The sequence below is a fragment of the Capsella rubella genome, unplaced genomic scaffold (genome assembly GCF_000375325.1).
Source record: "Capsella rubella cultivar Monte Gargano unplaced genomic scaffold, Caprub1_0 scaffold_4, whole genome shotgun sequence".
Lineage (NCBI taxonomy): Eukaryota > Viridiplantae > Streptophyta > Magnoliopsida > Brassicales > Brassicaceae > Capsella > Capsella rubella.
This window is the reverse complement of record NW_006238920.1, coordinates 3979875-3997560: the sequence shown is the minus strand read 5'-3', so window position 1 is coordinate 3997560 and position 17686 is coordinate 3979875. Positions and strand designations below refer to the sequence as shown.

Below are 17686 nucleotides of genomic sequence, written 5' to 3'. Positions count from 1 at the left end.
TTGAAAGGAGAAACGATTTCATGCCTTTGAAATGACGATTGAGAAAACTCAACGATTGAGAGATGGTGAGAGAACAAAACGATTGAGAGATCTTGAAAGAACGATCTCTCTCTGTCAAAGAAAACGACAACGACAAGGATCTCGTCTTCTTCTCCGTCGTGGCACCGTCTTCTCCATCCAGTTCGTCTCGTCGTCACCGTCTTGTGGATCTTGTTCTTATCCTCCTCAGCGTCTCATCCCTGATGTGTCTCCATCCCCAAATCAATTATACAAAGGTACATGCAAGTCTCTTCTCTTCCTTCTTCTTCTGTTGTAAAGTTCCTTCTTTCGCTGAATTTACTTACCAAGATGCATGTAAAGTTTTTTCTTATTCATTCACACAAAAATTGCCTTGGATAGATAGATCTGTGGAGTTCGTTAGTGTATGGGCTTGTTTAATCTCGAGTCAAAACTTCATTTATGTGCTTCGGATATGTACGGTTTAATTTGTAGGCATCGAAATAATTTGTCAGTTCTACAAGTTATCAGCGGTAGTGTTCGGTTATAAGTATTTTGAAAGAGGATTTGTATGTGTTGTTAGTTTGATATTTCTTATGGGAGTCCGTTTTGAATTTGATTTCCAACTCGATGTAACGATTACTTTGTTGTGTTAGAAGAAATAAGTTTAGAAATGATATGTATGGAAAGTTATTAGAGTGTAACCATCAACCTTAATATATGATTCATATGTTTTCATTATGCATTTGATTTATGTGGAAAGATTACCCTTTATGCATATGATTATACTGAACCTTAACTCTTATTGTTTCCGTTGTTTGTGAGGATTGAAGTTAAGATAGCAAGGATACCTCAATCGGATTATAAACACTATTTTCTCCAAACTTATAGGTATGTGACACAATCCATTTAGTTCATAGTTAAAGGCATCATATTTTCTTGAATGTGAGGTCGATGAAGTGTAAAACAGTTGTGTATTGTTTACTCAATTTTTAATGTCTGAAATGTTAATTGTTCTTCCTTCCATAATTAGCTCACAGATCTGTTAGGCTCAATATTCTAACCTTTTGTTCTTTTAAATGCTTAGATGTCTAAAATTGTACTGTCTGAAATGTAGTATTGGTCTGTTAATTGTACCTGGATATTGAAATTTGATTGTCTTGCTTGATAGTTCTGACATTTGTGAAAAGTTTATATCTCTTAGCTTTGTTTTGTTGTTACACAACCACTTGATCTTGTTTCAACAAGATTACAAATTACAATTTCAAGTAAACGATCTTCTATGCTTTATGAACTTTGTTTGTATAATACCATTCTAACCTATAAAATGTGCTATCTTGGCAAATTGAATGAGTATAGAAGATGAGTTCTTTGTGATTGTTTCCCTTCATCCTTTAAACCATTCTTTCCAATGGATTCAAATAATAATTCGTATGGGGGTTCTCTTGGATACTTTAGCCTCAACAACTTCCCTTATGACAGCTTCTCTCAGAATGTAAACTTTGGGTCTTCTTAAGCCAGCCAATTCTATGACAAAAAAAAAAAAAAAAAAAAAGCCAGCCAATTCCCTGGTTTTAGTCAACAACCTACTTATGCCAGCTAAAACCCTTCTCAACCCACCCAAAACCCTTCCTTCAGCCAACATGGTCCAACTCAGTCTCAAGCCACCCCAAATGCTAATAAGGAGAGAAGGCAGAGGAACAGCTCAGATGATCTAGTATTGATAAGCGGCTGGTTAAACACATCCAAGGATGTGATTGTGGGCAATGACCAAAGGTCAGGCACCTTCTAGAAGAGGATTTCTGACTATTATGCAGCAAGTGAACGTGTATTGAATGATGCTGAACCTAGGCTGCCTGACCATTGCAAGCAAAGGTGGGGTAGAATCAACAAAGAGGTTAGCCATTTATGTGGAGCATTTGCAACTGCTGAGGGTGAAAAACCAAGTGAAATGAATGATGTAGACATTCTGAAGAATGCTCATGAAATTTACAACACTTTACAAGAAGAAGTTTACACTAGAGCATGCATGGGTGGAGTTGAAACAGGAACAGAAATGGTGTAGTCTAGGTGCAATGAATCCTTTTAGAAACACATCAAACAAGAGAAGGAGAGGTGAGGAGGCGCCACCATCTTCTGGTTCTATTGAAAATGAGGAAGAGAGCAGGCCTGAAGGTGTTATTGCAATGAAAGCTAAAAGGTATAAGGGAAAAGAGAAGGCTGGAGCTTCTGCTGAGTATTCGACACTGTGGGAGAACAAACATAAGGATAATGAGGCCAAGAAGGAACTCCAAAAGATGTCCATTCTTAACACTCTCATTGCCAAGATCCAACCACTCGGTGAAGATGAAATTGCTCTTAAGAAAAAGCTCATGGCTGAACTATTCTAAGTATTATCTGTCTAACAATATATCTCTAAATGTATTATCTATTTTATGTTAAGTAGCTAAGTTGTTTGAAATATCTTAATGTATTAGTTGTATGAAAATATCTAAATGTCTGAGTTGTATAAATATCTAAATGTTTGAGTTGTATGAAATATCTAAATGTTGTATGAATATCTTAATATTTGAGTTGTATGAAATATCATAATGTCTGAGTTGTATGAGTTCTTTGTAATATGTAAATGTATATGATCTTTGAAAAATATATATGTATGAGTTGTTTGAATCCATAACAGATCTGAGTTGTGTCTAACTACTTCTCATTTGTTTACAATAAGATATACAGTTTTTGTTGGTTCATGTTTGTGTTTGGTACACCAACCAATTTTGTAGCTAATTTTGATTTGTTTTTGGTTTGTAACAGGGCACTTCATCTTTTCTGATAAAAGAACCATTCAGATTGAGGCAACCCTGCTCTACTATGGTTACTTGTTTTAAAACCTTTTCTCGTCTAGTAAGTTCTTCTAAAACCCTTTGCTTCTATGCTCTGATCCTGTAGAATAGAGAATTATATATTGTGTTATAACATGGACTTACTATCTGTTGTTTGAAAGTTATATATGTTTGCTACCATTTGTGTACCTAATTAATCTGTTTTGGTTTGTAACAGGGCAGTGAATGCTATTGTTATAAACCAACCAACTAGATATGAGGCAACCCTTCTCTACTCTGGTTAGGTCTTTTATACCTTCTCTCCTGGAGATAGTTCTTGTACAACCTTTTGCTCTACTAATGTACTATAGAGATTGTGTTTAATCATGTAATGTTAGATAGTGTTTAACTTTTTGCTCACATGGACTGTTAATTATAGATAGTGTTTAATCATGTTTTGGTTTGTAACAGGGTAGTGAATGTTTAATCAAGTAATGTTAGATAATGTTTAACCTTTTGCTCACATGGACTGTTAATTATAGATAGTGTTTAATCATGTTTTGGTTTGTAACGGGGCACTGAATGTTTAATCATGTAATGTTAGATAGTGTTTAACCTTTTGCTCACATGGACTGTTAATTATAGATAGTGTTTAATCAGGTAATCTGGTTTGACAAGAAGTTTATCCGATTCTTTTCAGGTGAAGTCTAATATGGGACATGATTATAGCTACTCACAACCATCTACTTCAGATCCGAGTGACCAATACTCACAAGACACCGCAGATAGGGAAACAAAAGGATACATTGATGGATGAAGCTCAGAGCAGTTATCACTTTGCTCAGCCTATTCAACCAGAGGTTGAGGTTTGAATTCCGAAGTAATGTTATTGTGGATGTCAACCTCTTCTTCATACCTCATACACAAGAAATGATCCGGGGAGAAGGTCAGCTAGAATTATCTTAATTCTTTGTTAGTTATGAACTTGCTGGATTATGTATGGCTGAATTATGACAAGAAGAAATTGTTTTTGTTGGTGGTGCAGGTTCTACACTTGTGAAAATGTCTCTGATGGAGAGATGAACATCCACAAGTGGTGGGATGTGGCAGTTATGGAGGATTTGAGAGAAAGGGCCACATTAGATGAATTGTCCCAAGAAAAGGTGAGAGACCAATATAGTAAAAGTGATGAAAAGATTAAGGCACTTGAGAAGGTAGTTCATGAGTTGCAGAAGAGTAAGCTTGTAGTGGGATATGAGTTGGTTATTGGTGCCAGCTTTTCTATATAAAAGAAGGAAACCTTTCCCCTTCCATTGTAACTCATAATCGCTTATCACATCTCTTTCCATACAATCGTATATCACCTTTTTCTCTCAAAATAAACCTCTACTGGAAAACCTTTTTCTCTCAAAATAATCCACTTACCAACACATAAATCTCTTCCAAAACTCAACCAATATTTTCACTCAATTTCTCCAAAATTACATCTTCCACAAACACAACAATCGTCTCTAAAATTACATCTTCCACAAACACAAAATGGCTTCCTCTTCAAATAATTTTCACTATCATTATAACGCTAATAATGATAATGGATATGACAAATATTATCAAGACCTATTTGATAATCAAGTAGATGCGACATTAGAAGGTATACCGCCATAAAGAAAAAACGTACGTATATTGAAAGAAATCGGGAAGAAGGCCACGAACGTTTGTGGAACGATTATTTTAGTGACAATCCTACTTACACGGAGAAGCTATTTCGAAGACGGTTTTGAATGAACAAACCATTGTTTATGCGTATTGTCAATCATCTCTCTACAGAAGTTCTATATTTTCAACCGAATAAGATGCAACATTACGAAATGGTATATCACTGCTCCAAAAAAGTACTGCAGCAATTCGACTATTAGCATACGGGGGTGGGACGGACACGGTTGACGAATATTTACGTCTTGGTGAAACAACAGCTCGTAAGTGTTTGGAACATTTTTGTCGTGGGAATTGTTGACTTGTTTGACGAAGAATACCTAAGGCGGCCTACAGAAGAGGATCTCCAAAGGCTACTCTATATTGGAGAACAACGAGATTTTCCCGTGATGGTTGGCAGCATTGATTGTATGCATTGGGGGTGAAAAAATTGTCCAACCGCATGGAAAGGTATGTATTCAAGAGGTACCTGAAAACCAACTATTGTTTTGGAGGCGGTTGCTTCACAAGATCTCTGGATTTGGCACACGTTTTTTGGTCACCTAGGTACTTGTAACGATTTTAATGTTCTTGATCAATCACCAGTATTTAACGACATTATACAAGGTCAAGCTCCCCAAATGAACTACTATGTCAACGGAAGGGAGTATAACATGTCTTACTATCTTACGGATGGTATTTACCCCGACTATGCGACATTTATTCAATCCATCCGACTACCACAAAGCCCAAAACATTCTTTGTTTGCAACACGTCAAGAATGTGCACGGAAAGATGTTGAGCGTGCATTTGGAGTCCTCCAAGCAAGATTCGCCAGGGTTAAGAATCCATGTCTTTTATGGAAAAAAGGAAAAATAGCATATATTATGAGAGCATGTCTCATACTCCATAATATGATTGTCGAAGATGAAAGACATTCATACACTCTCTTTGACAAACATGAATTCCAAGAAGGTGCCCCGGATCTTACGTTTTCAAAAAATATGGCTACAAATCTCGATGGTATAGGTGATCGTCGCAGAAGAATACGTGATAAACAAGCGCATCACCAATTGAAAGAGGATTTGATTGAGAATACATGGACTAAATTTGGACATCTTTCAAATGATTAAAAGCTTTATAAACTTTGTATTAATTTCATAAAAATTTTTGTGCTTAAATTATTATGTTTCTATATATTAATGTTTGTCATTTTAATGTTTAAGTTTGTATCTTTTGTGTTTCTCATTTTTATCTAAATTGTATTTTTTCAATAATTTCGATTTGTATTTTCTTTATATTTTAAGTTTCAAATATGTTTTATGTTTATTTTTTATAAGTTTTCAATTTATTGTTAATTATAAAATTTAATAAATAACTAATATATTTATATTATTATATTATTAAAATTTTAAGATACTAGAAGTTCAACCAATAATCACCACTTAATCAAATGTTCTTAACTTACTCTTTAATATTATTATTATACATATAATTCCCTAAGATACATCTTCTAAGTTATATTTATAAAGATGCTCTTAGATAACAGGTTTAAGGGGTGGTTCTTAAAGATGACGTGGCAGCGCAAGATTGGTTGCAAACTGTAGGAAAAAATATTATATTTAAAATAAATATTTTTTCTTTTGTATGTTTTAAATTGTATGTAATTAAATCTTTAGTATGTTTTATATTTTATTTAATGCAATATAATTTTGAATTTTAATATTTTAACGAAATAAATTATATTTATGAGAAATAAAATATTTATTTTTAAGAGCTCTTAATGAGGTTCACTATTCGAGGAGGACAAAATAAAACATATCTAATAGGTTCATAACGTTTAATTAATCATAAAATTTTATTGAAAAATATCTAAGAACTCTTAACAAAGGTTCACATTTGGAGATGCTCTTAATATTACGGTGTTCAATAATGTTGCAAATAGTCTCACGACTCAATACAAAAGCGTAAATAATCGTAAATGTCATTTGCTACAGTTATATACATGTATTTTTACTCTCACGTTCTTTCTTCTTCTTCTGCATGTGTGTATTTGTTTTATTCTTTCTCCTTATATACACTTGTAGAGGTTTATCAAAAGCAGCTAAAGAAGTGCCAAAAGCCAGTACCGAGGATGCGATTGCGGCTGCTAAAGAACGGTTCAGCCTAATGATTGATTGATACTTTTTAAAATTAATTAAAATAAAGATCAGAGAATGGTTTCCAAGTCTTTTCCAATATTAAAAATAAAGTAATTTCCTCTAAACTCCCATATATATGTTTTGTATGAATAAAGAGTTCAAAATTATAAAAGCAAGGAGACGTCGTTCGTATGGTATCTGCATAGCCGAAATATTCCAATCTAAGCAAAACCGGACATGTTACTTGCATATAAACTTAAGTAATGACGAGAAGATCCAAATCTTCCATTGTATCTCCATATCCGCAATAACAACACCGTCGGCCTCACCGTGTCTCACTAGTAAAGCCCAGGTAGGGTTACTGGTGTCGTTATATTTTGCTATAACAGCTTCCCACTTCTTATGGGTTGGGTTGATCGATGACAGTTTCACCTAGATAAACCAATAATTAATCGTAACTTTAGGGTTATAATGATTTTTTTTTCTTTTACTTATTCTACAAGTAAGAAAGAAACTTGAAAAAATACTTACAATTACACTTAAGTTTTTGGAGTGGCAGTTAACGTAGAAAAATTAAAGCGCACAAAAAATAGGTTAATCTTTTGTCCGATCTGCTTTGTTACTTCTTCTTCAGTCATTGACTCATCATTGTTTCTTTTCTTTAAGCTTTGATGAAACCTCTTTGTAAGGTTTTTAGGGTAAACTATATATATGACTAGCAGTTGACCCGCGCTGCGCGCGGGAGGTTTATAATTTTGTTTTGTTAAATTTTTATTCATATTGTTATATTTTATTATCTTTTATAATTGATTTTCAAAAAATATTATAATTATTTTCTCTTTATATATTATCTTTCATTACTCAAATTTGGATTAAAAGCATTTGATTCAATTTATGAAATATCATTTTTTTCTTTTTGATCATGTTATAAACTAAAATTTCACTTTCCGTTTTATTTTTCCTCTTTATAATTTTATATATACAATATCAAAATTACATAAATATTGATTTATTTTACCATAAATTTAAAATTTACTTCCATTCTAAAACTCAGTAACATATTTAAAATTTTAAACTATGATCAGCTTAAAATGAAAGTTGAATTATATTATTACCACTAATAAAAAAAATTCAAGTATTGTTTTTCTTATTTTAACATTTCATTTATTTTACATAATTTATTTTTATATGTATAAAATTTCTATTAATTAAATAAGTAACATAAATATGTACTAAAATAATGTTTTAAACTTATTTTAATGTAAAAACAAAAATGTGGCTTAGGTGGATGCTTATGTGGCATCATGAGAAGAGAATAGCTAACTTTATATATATAGATACGTAGATTTTTTTTACAAAAACTTAATCTTCACGGAATTTTGAAATTAGTTGTTTTAAATTAAGTTACTTGTTTCAAAAATTATTATTTTTATTCTAATTTTAACATATGGCAGGTAACTCAGCAAAAATTTGTACATGTGGCATATGACTCAGTCTGCATACTTGGGAGCTGATTCATTGTAGTTGACCAACATAATCCTGGTCAATGTTGATTTTGGCACAAATTTGATAGTTCATGGTGTTTATTCAAAAACAATATTCAGTTCATGTTGAAATTCACACGTTATCAAAGTTGAGGTATACAAATACATTTTTGAAATTGTTCAGGTTGAAATTTGCCCTTTACCTGGGTGGAGAGTTATATATATGGTTTTGAAATCTTCTATAAACAAGACAAACAAAATATATCGAAAAGGAAAAATGTAACAATTAAGAATTAGAGAAATAGAAATATCCTATTTTATTTACTTTTCATGTAATATAGAAACATCCTTTATAATTTCAATTCCTGACATTTTATATTTCATACGGTTTTGATAGGTTTGATACATATATTATACATCCGGAGATGAATGTGTTGATATGTCATACATTTATATTTCGGAAACATTAAGTATATATGACTAAACCAAACTCTATGTCAGGCATCTATATTTCTGGACAAAGGAAAGTTAAATCTCCCACTAAGAATTTTGAGAATCGACTCAAATCAAATCCCTAAAAAACATTTGACGCTGCCAGGGAAAACGGGGAAAATGAACCCAAACTATTCCCCGAAGGCATTTTCATACTCAAACTCGCGTACTCTGAATTTTACAACCCAAACCAGCTTTGAATTCAAATAAACAACCTGAACCACATCAATTTTTTTCGATTTCAACCTCGACGTTAACATTATCCCTGTCCATCTTGAAGATTTGGACAATTAAGCTTAAGCTTTTGTAAAACCCAAGTCCAAAAGCTTAAGCTTGATTGTCCAAATCTTCAAGATGTGCAGGGATATTGTTAACGTCGAGGTTGAAATCGACAAATAATGATGTGGTTCATGTTAGTTATTTGAATTGAAAGCTGGTCTGGGTTGTAAAATTCAGAGTACGCGAGTTTGGGTATGAAAATGCCTTCGGGGAATAGTTTGGGTTGATTTTCCCCGTTTTCCCGACGCTGCCATGATACTCTCCAAAAAAAACCAAATTTTGTAAAACGATTATAGAAAAGATGTGATTTGAAGTTGCGAGCAGCATTTATCGGCAGTTTTCTTCACCGAATCTGACGAACGATCCTTATACTTTTCTCCATTCACCAGCAACAGTCTTTTGACAGCAGTTGAGTTCTCTCAAGCATATGAGTTTAGAGAGTGATTTTGGGTGAGTAAAGCCTCAAGTGATTGCCCAAAGGTTGTATTATACACCTTATATTCTATATTTCAGTTGCATCAATTGTTGCATGCAATTGACATGTGTAGGTTGGGATTGGCCAAGCAAAGCTTCTCTCTCACTCATACATTCTTCTTTTGTCGGAATTGGCCAAGTGTCTTCGATTGCCAAATAAAAGAGACACTTATTGAACAAAGAGCAAAATTCTTTGATAATCTTGATAATTCTTCGATAAAAGATCTTTGAATCGTCATATTGTTGGTTGTCATGCGATAAGTGATTGTCGAAACCGTGCGAGGTAGGACAAAACACGGGGAAATACCATGCGGTGATTTGTGATATAAGTGGTTTTCCTAGAGTCTTTCTATGATTTAGGGTCTTTTGGAGTCTTTTCAGGATTACGAGCAATTTGGTACGGATAGGAGCAATTTGGAGCTTTTAGATGCGTATGAGCTGAGCGAGCTGAGCTGGGGACGATATCTGTAGGGGTGTCGATCGACACCACCCACCAGTGTCAATCGACACCGGTTATAACATGAAGAACTAACTCGAGTTTCCAAGATTTGAAGATTTACAAAAGATGCCCCAAGTTCCACCTAGTTGCAACATTGGTCCCTGCCGTGTTATATTCTATTGCAAATTATTGAGAGATTTGCTTGAGAGATTTTGGAGAGAAAGATCAGAACTCCATGTAGAGAGAAGATTTCAAACTCCTTTGTTTCTCTTTCTTATTTCGTAATTTATTCAGTTCATGATTTGCTTCTTACATGATGTGTGAGTAGTCTTCTTATTATGTTTAGTGATTCTCACTAAGGATTTCATGACTTCTTCGGTAGATTTGTTAGATTAGAATTCATACCCTTAATTGTTCTTCACCATGGGTTTTCTGAATGCTAGTTCTAGACTGATCACCTGGAATTTAGATCTTAGGATAATTGGTCTGACACGAAAGTGTAATTACTTACCTGATAGAACCTAGGGTGAACAAAATTCCTATACGCAAAGAAATTTGGTTTATGAATTTTGTAAACATATCGAACTTGAAGTTTAATGAGAGTTTAATCTTTATGATTTGCAAAGAAAATTGGAATTCTAGTTTTAGAATTCGATAATCATCGCAACGAAAACTTGTAGATTTTACCTTTGTGTTCGAGTTCAAGAGCCGCATTTAAATGGAATCCTAATTAATTTAATTTGTCTGATTTAATTGATTTCCTGAGAATATATTTAAGCCTAGCATTTCCTCCCAATTGAATTTAAATCTTTCTTTTAAATTTGCTGTTTTTAATTTAAAACCTACTTTGTTTAGGTTAATTTGATACCGGGGATTCAAGCTTTTTATTTATTTTGTTACTCTTTTGCTACTTTGTCGATCGACACCAAGGAGTAGAAAATGTTCAGTAGGTCGTTAATGATGAAGCAGAGGATAAACTCGAACACTTGGAGAATACAAAAAGCCTGCATAACTTCTCCTTGCTAAGAATACTGTTAAGTTTGCTGCAACAGTACTAAAAATGCTGATTATGAGAGGAAGTTAAGGCCAACCTTGATTCCGTGCATAAATTCTCCTTGCTAAGAAGACTGTTAAGTTTGCTGCTGAGATTGAACCATTGAACCAGATGAGGATGAAGAAGAAGACGTGAACTACGTGAATGGAGCGGGATATCAGGGTCAGAAGTTTGGTAACACACAGGGGAACATATAGAAAATCGAGTATGGTCAGAAGAGCACTTGCACAGGTAATCAGAATTCTTCTAGGTACACTTCAAAGCCTGAGTACCAAAAGACAAGAAGTTTCACAAGTAACTACGGGAATTTGTCTTACCAACCAACTCCATCGTCATCTACAAAAACTGAGATGAAGTATATGCTAGAACATATTCTAAAGGGTCTAGAGAAGATGACCGTAGATTTTAAAGGAAAGATGGATGCCTTATACACTTATTTGAATGGAAAGATAGAAGCTTTGGACACTCATACCAAGAACTTGGACCATTAATTTTCTACCTGGAAAGACGGATCCCAATCCTAAGCATCCTTGCCACGTAGTCACCTTAAAGAGTGGAAAACAACTTAAATCAGTGTTAAAGCCAGGCTTAACAATTGAAGATGTCATTAAGTTATGAGACATAGATGATGAAGATCTTGTTGATTCGCAGCCGGTGTCGATCGACACCAACACCAACAATATATGTCGCTCGACACCACCAGTCAATGATGGAGAGATGTCGACCCAGATCGACACATAGGCGTCGACACCACAGACAAGTGTCAACTGACACTAAACTGTTGTCGATCGACACCCATCACGTACATAACTAGTTTATGCTTCACCGCCTTCCACGACTTAGAAAAGATACTACAAACCTATAGGCCATTTTCCTAAGAAGTCTAAGAAGCCAAAACATGAGCTTGAGGAGGAAACATGCATGGAGATATTATAATCACTCAAGATTGAGATGTGTTTTATTTGATTGTGTGCAGACTTCACCTACAGTCAAGTGAACTATAAAGAAGATGGTGAATAAGAATTTTTCAATAGAGGAGGTGGTTATGATGGTCTCTGTACTAGTCATTGCTGTTCTTCAGAATATTATTCTAGAAAAAAGCTCTCAGATCCTAGGAATTTAGTCCTACATTCAAGACAGTGTCTAAGGTTCTTCAAGCGGGTTACTGGTGGTTGACAATGTTCAAAGACGCTCATGCATTTATTTCTCGGTGTGATGCTTTTCAGAGGTGAGGGAAGATCAATAAGAGACATGAGATGCCACAAAAATTCATCATTGAGGTTGAAGTCTTTGATTGTTGGGGCATTGATTTCATTGGTCATTTTCCCTCATCTTACGGGAAAAAGTACATTTTAAACGCTGTTGACTATGTCTCTAAATGGGTGGAAGCTATTGCTAGTCCAAAGAATGATTATGTGGTGGTTCTTTTGTTTTTTAAGACCATTATATTCCCTCAATTTAGAGTGAATCGGATTGTTATAAGTGATGGTGGCTCTCACTACATTAACAAGGTTTTTAAGTAGCTTCTGCAAAAGCATGGTGTTCAACATCGTGTGGCATATCGTCTTCAGACAAGCGGAAAAGTTTAAGTCTCTAACCGGCAAATTAAGGAAATTGTAGAGAAGACAGTTGGTACAACCAGAAAAGATTGGTCAGCAAAGTTAGATAACGCACTCTGGGCGTATCGGACAGCATACAAGACACCACTTGGGACTACACCTTTCCATCTGATTTACGGGAAAGCATGTCATCTAGCAGTGGAGCTTGAACACAAAGCAACATGGGCAGTAATGAAGCTGATTTTTGACATTAAGGTTGCTGCAGAGAGGAGGTTGATTCAGTTGAATGAGTTGGATGAGATCAGATTCCATGCCTATGAAAACTCCAAGCTTTGCATGGAGCGCACAAAGGCATATCATGATAAGAAGATCATCTCCAGGAATTTCGAACCATATGATCAGGTTCTTCTGTATAACTCTCGTTTACAATTATCTCTCGGTAAATTGTGTTCTTGTTGCTAAGGTTCATTCACTATCAAGGAGGTTAGACCCTATGGAGCCATTGTTCTGATGGATAAAGATGATCAGCCATTCACTATAAATGGTCAAAGGGCGAAACATTATTGGGCAAAATCCGAGATCCCGGACGGACACATTGTACAGTTGGATGATGCATTATCAACTTAATCCGCTGCCAAGTCAAGTTGTTGACTTAAAACGAGTGCATTGTGGGAGGCAACCCACTCATAATTAGTTTATGTTTGTTTATTTTATTTTTAGTTTATGAATTACGTGAAACCAAAAATAAAAAATGTGTTAGGACTTATAGGTTGTTTTGGATTTTTAAAAATTTTATTTAGATTTGTTTTAAGGATTTTATGAATTTATTTGGTATTTTAGGATTTTCTATGATTTAATTGTGGAAAACTGCGATTAAAAAGAGAAACTGTCGAATGTGAAGGTTGGTGTCGATCGACACCACCTATTGGTGTCGATCGACATCATTACTAGCGCTTTTTCTGGGTTTTAAAACCCTAGAATGTGTCATTGTTCTTCTTTTTCAGAAACAGGACGACGAATAGAGAACAAAATCACTCTATCTCACTCAATTCTCCACCAAATTCGATGATTTTAGTCTCTATCTCTTCGTTTTTGAAAGATCTATCCATCCCTACCACTCTTTTCCTCGATCTGTGAGACGGCCTGCTCTAAATGGCAAAGAACAGTCCGCGGCGGTGAAGCTTCTTCATCAGTTCCGGCGACCCCGTAGACTCCAGTGAGTCCTCTCCTTACTTCGGCGAGCTCTCCCTCCCCTTCTCCAAGAGTTTCTCGCAATCCATGACAAAAGAGAGAGCTTGAAAATCCCTCTTCAAAGGATTTTTTCAAATTATGCGAAGAAGGTAATTATTAAGGAAGAATACATCAACTGACTGATTTTAGAGGATTTGGATGAGTATGATACTCTTCTATACAATGCTTGGTTGCAGGTTGACACTCGGGCAACACACTTTGTTGATAATGTTGCATTGAGGAGAATGGGTATATAAGGCGAGGTTCTGCAAATTCTTGAGGAGATTGGTTTCGGCACCATCTGTACGAAGCAGTATGATCTATTTCCAGACTATAACTTAGATATGGTGAATGTTGGTGCGGTGTTTGCTCACCACTTGGTCTCCCTAAGACTAGACCGTTTATAGGGGAAGGGAAAAAGTTTGATTGTGTTGGGAGTCTCCTTACTTCTATTTTTCAGCATTTGAACATTAGTAGAGGCAAATGTTCAATTGTCATTGCACGTTCCCTAATGGATGAAGATTATCAAAATAATGCCAAGTTAATAAAAGATTGCGGGTTATGGTGTTTTAGATATAGGAGAGGCGCACATATGATTCAGCTGCCTGAGAGAGAGCTTACAAACATTAGGGGTAACAAAGACAAGCTCCGCTTTGAGCCCAATATGATCATTTCAGTTCCCAGCCTATTTCACGACTTCACAGAGGTTCTTCTTCTCTAGCTAGTCTCACACTTGTTGCTGGCCCTGCTGAGGGATATTACGAAGCTTCATCTTCTTCTACACCGGCATAGTACGAGCTTCCAGCACCACTAGAGGTTTCCATGGAGCAAGCTGATTTGCAGAGATACATGATTCCGAGCGTCACCAGTGTTTCCTTGTCTCGTTGTGGATGTGTGCAACCTACTCGTCGTCGTCCTCGTTAATGCTCTCCACCTGCTGCAGATGAAAACGATGATGATTAGCTTCTCGACATTCTGGTATGAGATTTTCTTTTCCCTTTTGAGTCCTTTTTCTTCTTGCTTTGAGCTAGTTTGTTATTTGCTCCTGTTTTGAAATTGTATGAATTGGGCATTATTATCTATGTTGTTGCTTTTGACTTGTGTTTTAGTGTTTTTGAGAATGCTAACATGAGGAATTTGATTGAAAGAAAAGACAAAACATCAGCTAACAAAATCTAAATGCTAGCTGTTGTTTTGTGTTTTATTTCAATCAAATTACTTATGTTAGAACTGTCAAGAACACTAAAACACAAGTCAAAAGCAACAACATAGATAATAATGTCCAGTTCATACAAATTTCAAAGCATGAGTAAATAAGAAACTAACTCAAAGCAAGAAGAAAACTGACTAAAAGGGGAAAATAAAAACTTAAATCAGAATGTCGAGAAGCTAATACTCATCGCTCTCATCAGCAGCAGGTGAAGAGCGGGAACGAGGACGATGACGAGTTGGATGCTCACACATTCACAACGAGACAAAGAAGCTATCGCATTCCAAATATTGATGACGCTCTGAATCATGTATCTCTGAAAATCTGCTTGCTCCATGGGAACCTCTAGTGGTGATGGCTCCACAAGAAGAACATCTATGAAGTCGTGAAACAGGCAAGGGACCTGCAATGATAGTATCAGACTCAACGCGGAGCTTGTCTTTGTCATACCCAATGTCTGTAAGCTCTCTTGGAGGCAGCTGAATCATACGTGCGCCTCTGCTGTCGCTAAAACACCAAACCAGCCATCTTTAATTCACTTAGTACTCTTCAGATAATCTTCATCCATCATGGAACGTGCAGTGACAATTGAACATCCGCTTGTGCTAATGTTCATAGGTTGCAAAGTAGTAGTAAGCAGACTCTCAACACAATCAAACTTCTTCCTTTTCCCTACAAACGACTTAGTCTTAAGGGAGACCAAGTGATGAGCTAACACGACACCCAATTTCACACTATCAAAGTTATTAAACTAGCATTTTTTCTTTTATCGAAGGATCCAACACATAAGACAACAATACTAGCTTTGATATTCGCATTTTCCCAGGCTCTGTCTTACATAAAAAGGTATTCCCAATAGCACGAATGACATACTTGAGAACGGGATGCCAAACATCTGATTGCGTGGAAGTCTTAGACTTATATGTCTCATTACCAATAAAGGACCAGATAACCGGTGCATCCTGATATTGAGCAAGCAATGCAACTCCAATTGAATCCTTTGAAAAATCCAAAAACGTAAACAAAGTTAGTTATTGTCGCAGTTTTTAGAGTTTTATGGAGTCATTCCAAAATTTGTTTTATTGAGTAAAAATTATTGTTGGGAACTGTGAAATCATCTAACGGATTCTTTTATTTGGATTTACAGTCTTATGACTCTTGATAATGCTTCATCTCAGAACTGAAGTTTGGAATGACTATTTGCCGTATCAACAATCCCAAAAGCCCTTATTCATTGGATATTTGGTTAATCTAACGGTGTCTCTAATTTTATCAGGTTTGAATAATTATTTAGTATATATATTAAGTAATAATTTATGGTATGTAATTTTAATCTTATTTAAAATGTTTATACTTTTACATAAATATGAGGAATTTGATTGAAACAAAAGACAAAACAGCAGCTAACAAAATCTAAATGCTAGCTGTTGTTTTGTCTTTTGTTTCAATCAAATTACTTATGTTAGAACTGTCAAGAACACTAAAACACAAGTCAAAAGCAACAACATAGGTCCTGTTCTTTTTGAAGACGCGCGATTTTATCTGCGACTATAAAAAGTCAAACCACATCGTGTAATTATCAGCACTTTAAAGGGTAACAAGATAAATTCCATAAAATATTAATTAAAATTCATTTTTTCTTTTGTTTTTAATTGTTTTGGACTTCGTCTTCTCCACAAATATATACCATGAATCAAAACCAGCGATCGTCGCTGCTTCAAAACTGTGGCATGGTGGTGCCGCTGATGAATCCAGCGACTCCGAAATCTTGATATTTAAGTCGTGCGACAGAAAAAAAGAAAAGATGAAGAAGAGTTGACAGAAAATTAAGGGTCTTTTTGTAGTCGCGGATCGTGGTTGCTGCGATTGTTTCCCGAACATGCCCATAGATAATAATGTCCAGTTCATACAAATTTCAAAGCATGAGTAAATAAGAAACTAACTCAAAGCAAGAAGAAAGCTGACTAAAAGGAGAAATAAAAACTTAAATCAGAATGTCGAGAAGCTAATCCTCATCGCTCTCATCAGCAGCAGGTGAAGAGCGGGAACGAGGACGATGACGAGTTGGATGCTCACACATTCACAACGAGACAAAGAAGCTATCGCATTCCAAATATTGATGACGCTCTGAATCATGTATCTCTGAAAATCAGCTTGCTCCATGGGAACCTCTAGTGGTGATGGCACCTTCAACTGTGCCAGTGCAGAAGAAGATTAAGCTTTGTGATAACCCTCAGCACGATCAGCAACATGTGTGGGAGCAGCTCCACAAGAAGAACATCTATGAAGTCGTGAAACAGGCAGGGGACCTGCAATGATAGTATCAGACTCAACGCGGAGCTTGTCTTTGTCATCCCCAATGTCTGTAAGCTCTCTTGGAGGCAGCTGAATCATACATGCGCCTCTGCTGTCGCTAAAACACCAAACCAGCCATCTTTAATTCACTTAGTACTCTTCAGATAATCTTCATCCATCATGGAACGTGCAGTGACAATTGAACATCCGCTTGTGCTAATGTTCATAGGTTGCAAAGTAGTAGTAAGCAGATTCTCAACACAATCAAACTTCTTCCCTTTCCCTACAAACGACTTAGTCTTAAGGGAGACCAAGTGATGAGCTAACACGACACCAAATTTCACACTATCAATGTTTTTAAACTAGCATTTTTTCTTTTATCAAAGGATCCAACACATAAGACAACAATACTAGCTTTGATATTCGCATTTTCCCAGGCTCTGTCTTACATAAAAAGGTATTCCCAATAGCACGAATGACATACTTGAGAACGGGATGCCAAACATCTGATTGCGTGGAAGTCT

The 17686-nt window shown here is 35.6% G+C and overlaps 1 long non-coding RNA gene across 2 annotated transcripts; it reads left to right on the top strand.

Annotated features, from left to right (window-relative positions):
* LOC111831183 lies at positions 1-4171 on the top strand. 2 transcript variants are annotated; one of them, XR_002834409.1, is made up of 6 exons: positions 1-275; positions 831-888; positions 2806-2895; positions 3052-3113; positions 3514-3759; positions 3859-4171. It is a non-coding gene; the product is annotated as an uncharacterized LOC111831183 (long non-coding RNA). The 2 variants fall into 2 exon arrangements; XR_002834408.1 differs by lacking the exon at positions 1-275 and having other exon boundaries at positions 333-888.
* Positions 4172-17686: the final 13515 nt, after the last annotated feature.